Raw genomic sequence first — 13,812 nt, forward strand, 5'->3', positions numbered from 1 at the left:
AAAACAAGAATAGGAAATATTAATAATGAAAAAGAAAACTACTTTATTAGCATGCGGAGTAGAGCAATATATCACAAAACCAAAGAAATGTGCGCCAAGTCTGGGGAGAATTTAGTCAGCTCAAAGGAATCAAGACTGAAAGAAGAATTCCCGGTTGTGGAAAATTAAGTGGAGAAAATTCTAGTGACAGGTGGGACATATGGTTGATTTCAGGAGAATTGCAGACAGTATTTATGGCCCAGTGCCCCCTGGTCAGTAGCACTGCAAACCTATTAGAAGCAGGAGTATGCCATAAAACCTGTGGCTAAGCCACATGATTATTTGCTGATAGGATTTAAAGTAGGTTTAATTTTCGTCTTTATGTTTTCCCCATTTAAGAATTTCCATTAAGGAATAGGAATTATTTATTTTTTATTTCTTGTAAAGATTTCATTTTTTGTCTGTCAGAGAGAGAGAGGAGTGAGAGCACAAGCAGGGGAGCAGCAGGCTGAGCGAGAGGGAGAAGCAGGTGCCTCGCCGAGCAAGGAGACCTATGCGGGGCTTGATCCCAGGACGCTGGGATCACGGCCTGAGCCGAAGGAAGACGCTTAACCCACTGAGCCACCCAGGTGTCCCATGAAGAATAGGAATTAATTTAATTAACTGCAACGACAAAAATCAATCAAACTCTTTCAGTGGCTTCTGAATACGTTTACTATAATGAGCAAATCGTGGTCTGTCCCCTGTTTTCTACTGTAGCTCTGCTGTAATATTTAGTTTTCCAAAACATGATATGCTTTTTTTCTCTTCTACATCTTTGCAACTGCTTCCCCCTGCCTTTGTCTGCTGAATCCCTTGTTCATTCATTACTCAGTTAAACTTTACCTCCTCCATGGAATATTCGGTGCTATCTCTAGGCATTACATACACTTCCACTTTTGGAATACCGATGCACTCTGTCAGCACCTCAGTTGTGTTACTCACGCACTGGGGCACTGTTTGTGTGCCTCACTCCCTCCTGTACCATGAGCGCTCTAGGATGGCAGGCGTTGTGTCACTTTAAACTTTATGTGAAACTGAATACACGTTCGTTAACGCAGGAAGTGGGGCATTAAGAGTTCACGTTTTGCAGTCTCTTCATTGAGCTGAGTGCGCAAATTTCTCACAATATTGCCTGGAGGACATTTCTGAAGAAAGAAACATTTTTCTCCATATTTTTTCTAAATTTATCATTCTATATTCCTTTCAAAATCGTGAGTATTTACCTGCTTTTTCATTCATTTTGTATTTATTTATATCCCTTTTATTCTTCCAGAATAAGGAGATCTGGTTTCTTGTGTTTGACTTGCTTCATACACACAATAAGTTGTGTGCACATGGATTCACTTACATTATTTCACAATGCGATGACCCTGTTTTCATTCCATCACAAAGAAAAGTTATTACAATTACTAAGTGTATTTATTTCTCAGATGTGAATGTTAAGGGCTTTGCAATGCATGGGGCAGAGGTGGCCTACTCACAAAAGCTTACGTAAACGAACTGATTGCTTTCAGTTTTCTCTGTGCTCACCTGCCAAGAAACATTCTGAACTGAATTTTAGACTTTAGTAGATTAGATTTATGGAAATTAGAAATATGTTCCTATGCAGAATGTTTTGTTAAAAGATTTTAGGCTCATATTTAGTAAATTTTAAGCTTATTTAAAGTAAACCACTGAGCTCTTTCCAGAACCTCAACCAAACCCAATCTTTGGGAGAAAGAAGTAAGCAAAACAAATGTTTAATTTTAAGAAAGAGGTTAATTTCAAGAATAAACGAGTAAGGATTTTGACTTTCTTATGACGATTCTTATTTTTTAACAAAACCATTAAATTGGTCCTTTGCATAATTAAGACCAACGCTTTTCATAGTCCTCTATCTTTTTGACAAATTAGAAGGGTCTAGATTTTTGTAAAGTCATGAGCCCTGTCAAAACACTTCTAGGTTTGCATATTTTTCCAGATAAAAGTAACAATACCCATAAATCATACTTAAATTCAGATTCTTATCTGAAATTGCCTCGAAATAAGTGGAAATATGGCAAAAGTTTTTCTTAAGGTGTGCAACATTTTACTCTCCAAGTTTGGCTGAAATCTGAAAACAGTATGAGCCTTGACAGAAATGACAGAGGAGAAGGGAGAGGGGGGAGACAGGCAGAGGGGAAGGGAGGAAGATGAAGAAGAACATGTACATTAAGTGGAGGCCAAAAGCACTTTGTTAAAATGTGATTTTGCATTTTATTAAGTCATATTTTATGAAAACCCACTTTCATAGTTTTCACTGTGATTCCTGGTCTTATCTGTGAATCATTGGAATAACCGCATGAACTCATAATAAGGATTACGATACAAATAACACAAATTGCATTTCCAACTTTCGGAATGACTCGGTTGGCAGTTTGCCAGCTTTTTTCAGGCTAAGAGTGAGAGGAAAACAAATTTTTATGGAAGTATTGTTTCTTTCAAAAACATGATCCAGACTTGCAAAGAACGATTGGACTTGCCATTCACACTACTTAAGAAATGCAGCTTAATTATATAAAATTGTTCATTGGTGCTAAAGTGGCTGGTGTGTAGAGAGTGTATTTTTCCTTCTGTGCGTCCTGAAGCAATGGGCTAAATGCTATGATATGCTGTGGGCATGTCACAGGCTGACTCAGTGACTCATGTTGGCAGCAGCCGAGTAAACAGAGCTACTGTGTCTGAAGGTAATGGGTAGCTACCTACCTTCTTGACACTTTGACATGAAAGTTAACTTCAAAGAGCTTCAAAACAAAGAATATTTGTGAAGATTTGATTTCTGAGTCTTTGAATTTTATTATAAGATTTTTCATTAAAATAGAATAAAAACCTAAATTTCAAAATCAAGATATGCAGTAGAGGGGGTTTTTTATCCATCCTTTTAGTTGTTCCAAGTTAATTACTTTGATCTAGTTCTGGATTTCCTATATTGTAGATTCCTCTAGGATACGGCAAGTATATTTTAAAAAAAATCTTTTTTCGGGGTGCCTGAGTGACTCAATCGGTTTAAGGGTCTGACTCTTGATTTTGGCTCAGGTCATGATCTCAGGGTTGTGAGATCAAGCCCCATGTCGGGCTCTGTGCTGAGTGTGGAGCCTGCTTGAGATTCTCTCTCTCCCCCTCTGCCCCTCCCCCATCCCTCCCAAATAAATAAATATATATATATATATATATATATATATATATATATATATATATATATATATTATTTTTTCAACAGAGGGCCAGCTTATTGCCAGAATACATTCTAACATAAGATAATGGAGCTGCATATTAAGCAGACTATCTATACTATTCCAAGAATTCAGTCTAGGAAAATTTATATACCAATTGATGATTATGAATAATTTCTCTTGAGGAATTTGGAAAGATAAAGGTCATCAGAGTCATTAATCGTACTAGAAATCCCAAGTGCTACCTTGGGCATACTAGAAAATATACTGGCTTTTTTTTTTTTTTTTTTAAGATTATATTTATTTGACAGAGAGAGAGACAGCCAGTGAGAGAGGGAACACAAGCAGGGGGAGTGGGAGAGGAAGAAGCAGGCTCCCAGCAGAGGAGCCTGATGAGGGGCTCAATCCCAGGACTCCGGAATCACGCCCTGAGCTGAAGGCAGACGCTCAACAACTGAGCCACCCAGGCGCCCCTATACTGGCTTTTCTAAAGGCGCACAATATAAGATCAATACACAGAAATCTGTTGCATTTCTGTACACCAATAATGAAGTAGCAGAAAGACAAATCAAGGAATCAATCCCACATATATTTGCACCAAATATCATAAGATACTGGGGCACTTGGGTGGCTCAGTTGGTTAAGCATCTGACTTGATCTCAGCTCAGGCCTTGATCTCAGGATTGTGAGTTCAAGCCCTGTATTGGAGTCCACACTGGGCATGGAGCCTACTTAAAAAAAAATAAATTAAACAACAACAACAACAACAACAACAACAACAACAACAACAACATAAGATACCTAGGAATAAACCTAACCAAATAGGTAAAAGATCTGTACTCTGGAAACTATAAAACATTGATGAAAAAGATTGAAGATGACACAAAGAAATGGAAAAACATTCCATGCTCATGGATTGGAAGAACAAATACATTTTTTAAAGATTAATTTATTTTAGAGAGAGAGAGAGAGAGGGAGAGCTGAGGGCAGGGACCAAGGGAGCGGGAGAATCTCAAGCAGACTCCCCACTGAGTGGAGAGCCCAACATGGGGTTCAGTCTCACAACCCTGAGATCATGACTTGGGCTGAAATCAAGAGTCAGATGCTTAACTGACTGAACCACCCAGGCACCCCTGGAAGAAAAAATATTGTTAAACTGTCTACACTACCCAAAGAAATCTACACATTTAATGCAATCCCTATCAAAATACCACCAGCATTTTTCACAGAGCTAGAACAAACAATCCTAAAATTTGTATGGAACCAGGAAAGATCATAAATAGCCAAAGCAATCTTGAAAAGGAAGAGCAAAGTTGGAGGCATCACAGTTCCAGACTTCAAGTTACAGTACAAAGCTATAATCATCAGGACAGTATGGTAGTGGCACAAAAACAGACACATAAATCAATCTAACAGACTAGAACCCACAACTCCACGGTCAACTAATCTTCGACAAAGCAGGAAAGAGTATCCAATGGAAAAAGATATTCAACAAATGGTGTTGGGAAAACTGGGCAGCCACATGCAGAAGGTGGCCTCCCGTATATTCTTTACCCAGGTTCACTAATTGTTAATGTTTTTGTTCTGGTTGCTTCATTTGCTTTTCATAAGCATATTTTTTTCTTTTGAAAGTAGTTACAGATACCATACCTCCTTAACCCCTAAGTATTTGAGTGCATATTTCTTTTTTTTTTTTTTTAAGACTTTATTTGACAGAGAGACAAAGCGGGAATACAAGCAGGGGGAAGGAGGAGTGGGTGAGGAGGAAGCACGCTCCCTGCAGAGCCCTTGAGTACTTATTTCTTAAGAACAAAAACACTCTCCTTGCATAGCCAGTGCAATGACCAAAGTCAGAAAATATAACATTGATAGAATATACTTTGTCCAGAACCCATGTTTGAATTTCATCCATTACCCCAATAACGCCCTATATAGCAAACTTATTTTCCTGGCCCAAGATTTCCAAGATTATGAATTACACTTAGTCGTCATGTGCCTTCAGTGTCCTTTAATCTGGAATAATGCCTCAGTCTTTCTTTTTTTCTTTCATAATGTGAGCAGTTTTGAACAATACCTATTATCTTGTAGAACGTCCCTCAGTTTGAGCTTCCCCTATGTCTCTTAGGATTAGATCCAGGTTATGCATGTCCGGTAGAAGAGCAGATGTAGTATTGTATTCCTGGCACATCACAACGGGAGACACGAGGTGTTGGCTTGTCCTATTGGTGATGTTAGCTGTAATCCCAGGGCTACCGTGATTCTGCTAAGGTTCTCTACTGTAAAGCCATTATTTTCCCGTTGGTCATTAATAAGTAATTTGTGGAGAAAGAGTTTGAGACTATGTAAAGATTCTTTATTCTTCAAACGTTCCCCTACTCTAAGCATTTGTTGATAATTTTTACTTAAATCAATTTTTATTATAATGGTTTCAAGTGGTGATTTTCTAACTCTACCATTCTTTCCACATGTATTAGTTGACATTCCACTACAAAGTGATAACATTTCCTCCCCTGTACCCTCATATATTTAGCTTTAATTAATTTATTTCTATTTGTATGAATCCATGGATTCTTAGAGTAGTCACAGATTCTTCTTAAATTCGAAGTATTTATTAAATCTAACTATCATGATTATCCTGATTCTTTTTTCAGTATTTCCACACTTGAGGTAAATGTTCTTTTTCTAAGGTGGGGGGAGTTATCTCAATCCTCTCTTATCTTTTTTGTGCATTTTTCCAGAACCACTTGGCTCTCTGCGAATGATGGCCGAAATTGGCTGTGCTGGGGCGCCTGGGTGGCTCAGTTGGTTAAGCATCTGCCTTAGGGTCCTGGGATCAAGCCCAGCATCAGGCTCCCTGCTCAGCGGGGAGTCTGCTTTTCCCTTCGCCTCTGCTCTTCCCCCACTCCTGCTCTCTCTCTCTCTCTCAAATAAATACATAAAATCTTCAAAAAGAGATAAATGTTTAAAAAAATAGTTGGCTGTGCTGAAATTTTTTCTTATTTTTCTACTTATAAGTAATTTGCAGCTTTTAATACTGTCTTCTAGTTATGCTGAAAGCATGAGTTTTGTGTGCTTTTATTTGTTCTTTTTCATGTTTGGAGATTGGAGAGATTTGGATTTGACTGCTGCCATTACCTCAATTACTCAGGACTCTTAGATGCAAAGACTTTTAAACGCTGGCCTTAAAGTTCCTTTAATGAAGAAGAATTGTCTTTATTTGTAAAATAATACAACTTTCGAAACAAAAAAGCTACATTTTAGTATAACATGAAAACCCAGTGGCATGGGTAATAAGAAAATTAAAAGGAGAGAGAGCCAATATTCTCTGTAAGGATGATGAACAGATACTAGGAAACGAATGTGAAGAGAGGAGGAAGGAGCAGAAAACTGGGCATGCAACATGGCAGACATCTACGGAGGAAACGGACCATAAGAAATGATTGAAGGCAGGTCAAAGAAATGTGAAGATTGAGAATGTCAATATCCAATGTAAAAACTTTTTGAAGTCACATAAATAAATTTCTGTCATTCCAAATCATAAGTTAACATCTACAAATACTGTGGGCAGGTAGATTGTAGGGCTATTCAAAGGAAATATGTTGCCTTTTGTGTCTTAGTTTGATATAGGGCAGGGGACATGAAAATAGTTATAGGGGATTTGATGCCCATGACATCAGCAGTCTGGGAGGGTAGGTTGGCAGAGCCACAGTAACCATGAAGATATTAACATCAGGAAAGTCTCAGAAATCCTGGGGAGAGTAGTTGATTTCCCATAGAACATGGGATAGGGTGCTTGATCAATATTGTTTGACTTTCAAAGGTTAGGATGTGCTCAGTCAATATATTTATCACAGTAATAGTGTTAAAGTTTTCCACCATTTGAACAGATAAACAAAATTTATGTTATTTAAGTTTCAGTTTATAAGCATAATTTTGGTCTTATCTGTCATCAAAAATATTTTTACTCATCCATGTGAATATTTTGGTGTATTAAATTTGTATTCCCTAAGTAAGATAGTCCAATTGTGTAGTAAGTATTTGAATGCCTACTGCTCTCACAAGATCTCAGAAAAAAATAAGAATTAGATAGAAGTTGGGAAGCGGGCTGAGTCAGCAACAGGCATGTGTAAAAGATGGAAGTTCTAATAGGAAGGGGACACAAGGTCATGTATAAGAGTGGGTCCCAAACTGGCCGGTTGTGCTTGATGTTATATTCATTCTGTTATAATGACCCCACTGATGATTATCCAACTCAGAAGAGGAAAAGACAGGGACTGGCAAGGTGTGATCTGGTCCAGGAGTCATTTACCTGTAGTCAGTCTACCACAGAGAGGGTGGCTTAGGACAGTCAGGAGAGAAGAATAAAAAGGATGGGAGATTGGTTCCACTTCTATCTTTTCTATTATTTTATGTCTATAGTACCCAATAATTGGTTCTCTTTTTCTTTGCTGGATATGAAGGATTCATAGTACATAGAGAGATTTTAAATAGAATATGTGCAAACTAGTCAGAGGATATTCTGCAATAGACAAAGAATATTTGTAAAGAAACATATGCCTATAGTGTGACAACCATTGAAACCATCATTTATTCACTAGAGTTCGTCAAATACGTAAATGGCTTATGCGGTGTGGTGTTTGTTAGGGGTGATAACACCCCTTACTGAGAGGTATCATGAGCCACGTCTGTTAACTCGCATCTCCTACCATGCTAGTAGCTTAGTTTCGTGGAAATAATACAGCTAAGTTCCAGCCTTCTGTTGATTTTTTATAAACTTGATAAAGTTTTGCAGTTTCCTTATCTATAAAATTAGGTGCATAAAGTACATAATATCAATGGTTACCTCCTGCCCCAGGTCAGGGATTGTGAGTCCCTTCACTCAATTAGATGACAAGAGCAAGACCTTACGTCTAAGGAGAACCATACTGGTGTTCTTCAGAAGAGTCAAATAGAAAAAATTATATCCCAGCTTTTCTACTCGTTAGCTTTGCAAACTCAGACAAATCACTTAACCTAAGTCATAGTTTCCTTATCTATAAAATGATAAGAAGGCCAGATAATAGTGTATTCTTAAGGGGTTGGTGAGAGGATAAGATGAGGTAAATCCTGTAAAGGATCTGCTGTAATATTTGATACATAATAAGTTGTTATTCAATGATTATTTTCTACTTTACTTCAAGTATGTTCTCATGATGCAAGGTGGAGCTCTAATCATCAGGCCTGCAAATCAAGTAGGATGTCAGTGGGTCCCCCACTTATTTTATTTTTACAAACTTCATAATCATTTAGCCAAACATTTCTACAGTCATCCCTGCTGACTACTTCGCTAACCCTGACTCTGCACATGGTAATTATGCACATTTTGTTTCTGTCAAATTGCTACTCACTGGCCTCTGCCACTCTAAGATCATTCCCTCTCTATGGAAATAATGGCTCTAATTTCAATTGTAAGCTCTTCCATCAGCATCTCTGGCATTTGTAAATTAGACACAGAAAGCCCTTTTCTTTAAAAAATAGAGGCATTCTACTGCCCGATGTTTGCCTGGAGCCCTTCGGTGAGGGAGTGTCTTTTTGCTTTCTTGGAAATAATAGGTAGGTAGATGGGTAATATACATCCTAAATCTTCCCCGGTATTTTATTTCACCAAGTCTTTCACTCTGTTCCTTTAATTTCTATCAAAGAATTTATAGTGTCACAACTTGGTTCATATGGGTTTAATTTTTCCAGCCAAACCAACCATTAGGGCCACTCTCACATGCTAGAACTAGCGAACTGAATCCAGAATCTCTGTGAAGGGGCACTCATATGGATGCATTTAAATTCACATTTAAATTTTCCTCCTTCTTTGGTCAGCATTCTCAGAATCAACTTTTTCACCATTTCCAATATTTATGAAAACGTAACTAAACAAAGTCTTGTGATATTTTTGATGTATAATCCTTCCCTTCCAGGCGTGGTTCTGTAATTGACATTCTGGAATATTCCTTTATTCATTCCACACATATCTATGAAGTGTCAACCCCATGCCAGGTACTATTCTCAGACCTGGAAATATGATAAGGAACAGAGCAGAATACAAATCCCTGTCCTCATGGAAATTTCACTGTAGCGGGGAATACATAGAATAAACAAGATAAACAAATAAAATACATATCATGTTATATTTGATGGCTCTAAAAGCTAAGGAAAGAAATAATGCATGGAAGAAACATGTGTGGAATTTATGCATGACATTTTAAATAGGGTGGCTACTGGGAAAGCTCACACTGACAGAATGTAAATTTGAGTCAGAAAAAGGAAAATGTGAGGTAGTTAACTATGCATATATCTGAGAGGAAATGTCAAGTACAAAAGCCTGGGGGTGGGAGTACACCTGATAAATTAGGGGGACACTAACTAGGCCAATAGGCTTTGTGCAGAAAGAATTAGAGGGAAGTATGAGGACATGAAATCAGAAATGTAGTGGGGACTAGGTCATGCAGGGCCTGTGGGTACAAGCAAGGGCTTTGTCTTATATCTATGGTGATGGGAAGCTACAGAGTAGATTTTGAGCAGAGGAGTGACATGATTTGATTTATGAGACTTTTTTTTTTTTAAAGATTTTTTATTTATTTATGTGACAGAGAGACAGGCAGCGAGAGAGGGAACACAGCAGGGGGAGTGGGAGAGGAAGAAGCAGGCTCACAGTGGAGGAGCCCAATGTGGGACTCGATCCCGGTACGCCGGGATCACGCCCTGAGCCGAGGGCAGACGCTTTAACGACTGCGCTACCCAGGCGCCCCTGATTTATGAGACTTATGTGCGTTCGTGGGCAGGAAGTGGGAGGTTTGTAAAGTTGACCAAGTAAAAGACTATGGAGACCATTGGAAGGTTACTGCAGTAATTCAGAAGAGATTACGGTGGTCTGGACCAGTGTGGGAGCACTGTGGGTGGTTAGAGGTGTCAGATTCTAGAAACATTGAAGATAGAGTGAACAGGTTTCACATGTAGGATGTAGTAGAAAGAGAGGAATAGAAAATGACTTCAAGAGTTTTGGGTGAACAGCTGAAAAAATGATGAATAATGAAACAGAAGAGACTGTATGAGGATCTAGTTTGGTAGGGATTATCAGGAACTCAGATTTGTACATGCTGGGTTTGCTGGACATTTTTCTTTAAAGATTTTATTGATTTTATTTATTTCAGAGAGAGAGAGAATGGGGGAAGGAGCAGATGGGAAGGGAAGGGGAGGAGAGGAAAGAATCTCAGGCAGACCCCATGCTCAGCATGGAGCCCGATGTAGGGTTCAATCTCAGGACCCTGAGATCATGACCTGAGCAGAAACCAAGGGTCTGATGCTTAACCGACTGAGCCACCCAGGCACACTGCCTGCTGGACATTTTAAAAGCAACATCAGTAGGACATTAGGTTTGGGTTTGGCTATAAGGATTTTCAATTCAGAATATAGAAGGTATTTAGGGGTGCCTGGGTGGCTCATGGGGCGCCTGGGTGGCTCAATCATTAAGCGTCTGCCTTCGGCTCAGGGCGTGATCCCAGGGTCCTGGGATCGAGCCCCACATCAGGCTCCTCTGCTGGGAGCCTGCTTCTTCCTCTTCCACTCCCCCTGCTTATGTTCCCTCTTTCGCTGGCTGTCTCTATCTCTATCAAATAAATAAAATCTTTTAAAAAAAGGTATTTAAAGTCAGGAACTGGATAGGATCACTTAGGCAGTGGGCATAATGGATAGTGTTGAACGGGAAAAGAAGCAGAACTGAATAAACAAAAGCATTTATTTAAGGTCTTATAATTGCAATTTGGGGAGCACAGATCTGTGTAGCAAACCAAATTATGTCCCCTTAAGGAATAAAAGTCAGGGGTTTTTAAAGACAAAAGGGAATGCTTGTATATATTATTTACAGAGATTTTTGATTGGCATCTGTGGCAGAAAATTAGTCCTGGCTAAGCATAATTGGTTGCGAAGGCTATCACTAAGCAAAAGTCAGTCACTGTAGCAAGTTGCAGTTGCTTGTGCAGAGTCCTTAGAATATTTGCTGTTTGGTGCAGTTAAAAACTTCATGGTACCAGCTGCTGAGGACATGCACCTTTTAGTGGCCTCCTAACCCCATTTTAAAACCCCTTGACATAACTGAGTCATTTTGTTTCACTTTTACAACAGAAAAGGGAAAAGAACTAAACAGAGCTGTGACATACTCGAATATTTAAAGGTTGAAGAGATGAGAAGGAACCAAAGTGGTAGGGTATGCTGAAAATCAAGAGAAATTTGTTTTGGCTGACTTTAGTTGCACAATTTAGTGGTAACAAAGTGGGATTCATCACAAGAACTGGCTTTTTCTTGCAGGGTGACTCCTTCAGAGTAGGGTGCAGCAATGTTTTCAAGCAAGAGAAGAGGATCTTTATAACACAAGGGTCTAAAGTCTGATTCCATAGTCAAGGAAGCCTCATTGGGTGTTTAGAATTTCAGTGTACACACAGAACTTCAAATCCTCCCATATATCTCCATTTCAATTCTCTAGCACTCATCTAATTTTGACCAATACAGTGTTAATTTATTATGTATGGTTAAGAATACAGGTTGTGGAATCAACCAGATTGTTTTAATCCTGGCTCCGCTATTATAAGCAATTTGACCTATGGTGATTTACTTCAGCTCTCTGTGCATTGGTTTTCTATATGTGAAATAATACTTAAAAACATTCTTCTGAATATTAAATATAATACAAATATAACACTTAGAGCAGTGCCTCGAGCATAGCACTTTCTAAGTGTTAGCTATGGCTATCATTATGAGACTTGGTAAGGTGAGAATTCAACTGACACTACAATTTGACAACCGAAGAAATCTCTGGCCACTTCAGCCCTGCAGCTGCCTGAGCTAAAGAATCATTTTAAGTGGTTTTAGAAAGTCCCTGGGTTTCTAAATGTCTTTGAGGTGAGCCAATAATCTGGGTTTTTGAACTTTTTAATGAGTTAATTTTTTTCTGTTTAAATTCTATTTCATGATGAAATAAGGTCATGATTTTTTTTTTGTCATACAAGTAACATAATTTATTGTAAAAAAAAAAAAAAAACTACCACCACAGGTACATATAAGGAAGGAAGTTAAAATAAAAGAAAAGCTCTACCCTGACATAACATTAACATTTTGGTGCATATTCTTTTATGCATGTCCATATACACCCATGAAGTTCTGTGAGCCTACCTCTCTCCAGGACCCAAGAACTCTATACTCTAGGACTCTCAACTTCAAGTCTCAAAGTTTCCTCTGGCATAAGAGGAACTAAGTCTTATGCTCATTTTCTCCATCCAGATCTTCAAAGAACAGAGACTATGTTTGTAACCTGTGGCTCCTGAATTTGCTCTGACTAGATAAGAAAAATGGTGGTTGACTTGGATTTGAGAGACATAGGTTGCATACTCTTTCAGAATCCCTATTCTCTTTCATAGAGTATCTAGTGACAATAGATTAACCCTTCTCACACCCCTGTCTTTGTATTCTTCATGTTTTCATGCATTCCATGGGCTGGGCAATATGACTCCCCCAGGCCTTATTCCAGAAGGTACTATATCCTAGGAGACCATCAGCAGTACACATTTTCCTCCTTATAAGGTCTGTTTATTCATAACTTTTGGTCATATTATCTCTTGAAAAATTTACCTCTTTGTGCATGACTCTTTTTTTAGATAATAATAACTATTCTCCCCTGAAACGTACTAAAGACATATATTAAGATACACATTGATAGACTTGACACAATAGTTTACAGTCTGAGAATGATATATAGAATGATGTTTAGTTGAATTCAAAATTGTTCTTCGTGTACACATGTCAAGTGAAAGGATGACTTGTCTGTTTTGTGCATACACCATTTTTGTATTTTTTTAAAGATTTTATTATTTGAGATAGAGTGAGAGGGAGAGACACAGCACAAGCAGGGCAGAGAGGCAGAGGGAGAGGGAGGAGCAGACTCCCCACTGAGCAGGGAGCCGGATGTATGACTTGATCCCAGGACCCTGAGATCATGACCTGAGCCGAAGGCAGGCAGGTGCTTCACCGACTGAGCCACCCAGGCACCCCATTTTTGTATTTTAATGTATTCTCCAATACAAATTTTTTTTTGTTCTAAACATGGTTTGTATGTTGTAGCCTTATTTGTTAAGTGTAGTTTGAGGTTGAAAATTGGTGAATAAAAATGGTACCAAAAAAAAAAGAGTGTACCTTCCTAAGAATGCCCTGCATTTTTCCTCCTCTAAAGGCCATCTTCATTTTAATATCTTCTTCCTTTTTTGGTGAGGACATAAAATCTTCACTGCAGTAAATTTTATCAACTGTTTATTTTCAATTTTGTTATTAATTATATAAATTTGTTTTCATTTTTCAATTGATGTTTTTCATTGTTCAATTGGGTATCTTGGTTTAGAATGAAATAAATCATAGTTTGTTGTATTAAAATTAATGGAATTAAAAAAAACATTAAAATGGCTTTTCATCCATATCAAGGTTTTCAGGGATGAATTAAAATTACTAAGAAAGGTATAGGTGTATTTTTTTAGTTGTTTGACCACTGTCGCCCATGGGCTGCCAGATTTCCATCACAAATATT

General features: G+C 38.2%; 1 long non-coding RNA gene across 4 annotated transcripts in view; it reads left to right on the forward strand.

Moving 5' to 3' along the window:
- Nucleotides 1-13,812, forward strand: part of LOC123793576 (uncharacterized) — a 49,787-nt gene that overhangs the window by 13,888 nt on the left and 22,087 nt on the right. The window contains exon 1 of one of the 4 annotated variants that reach the window (XR_006780024.2): nt 928-1,232. The exons of 2 other annotated variants lie outside the window; for them this stretch is intronic. This is a non-coding gene — a long non-coding RNA (uncharacterized LOC123793576). Of the gene's footprint in view, nt 1-927; nt 1,233-13,812 lie in introns of those variants that run through there. One more of the 4 variants, XR_015726536.1, reaches the window with a different exon arrangement.

Source organism: Ursus americanus, chromosome 13 (assembly GCF_024610735.1).
Source record: "Ursus americanus isolate L20-20 chromosome 13, mUrsAme1.1.p, whole genome shotgun sequence".
Classification (NCBI taxonomy): Eukaryota; Metazoa; Chordata; class Mammalia; order Carnivora; family Ursidae; genus Ursus; species Ursus americanus.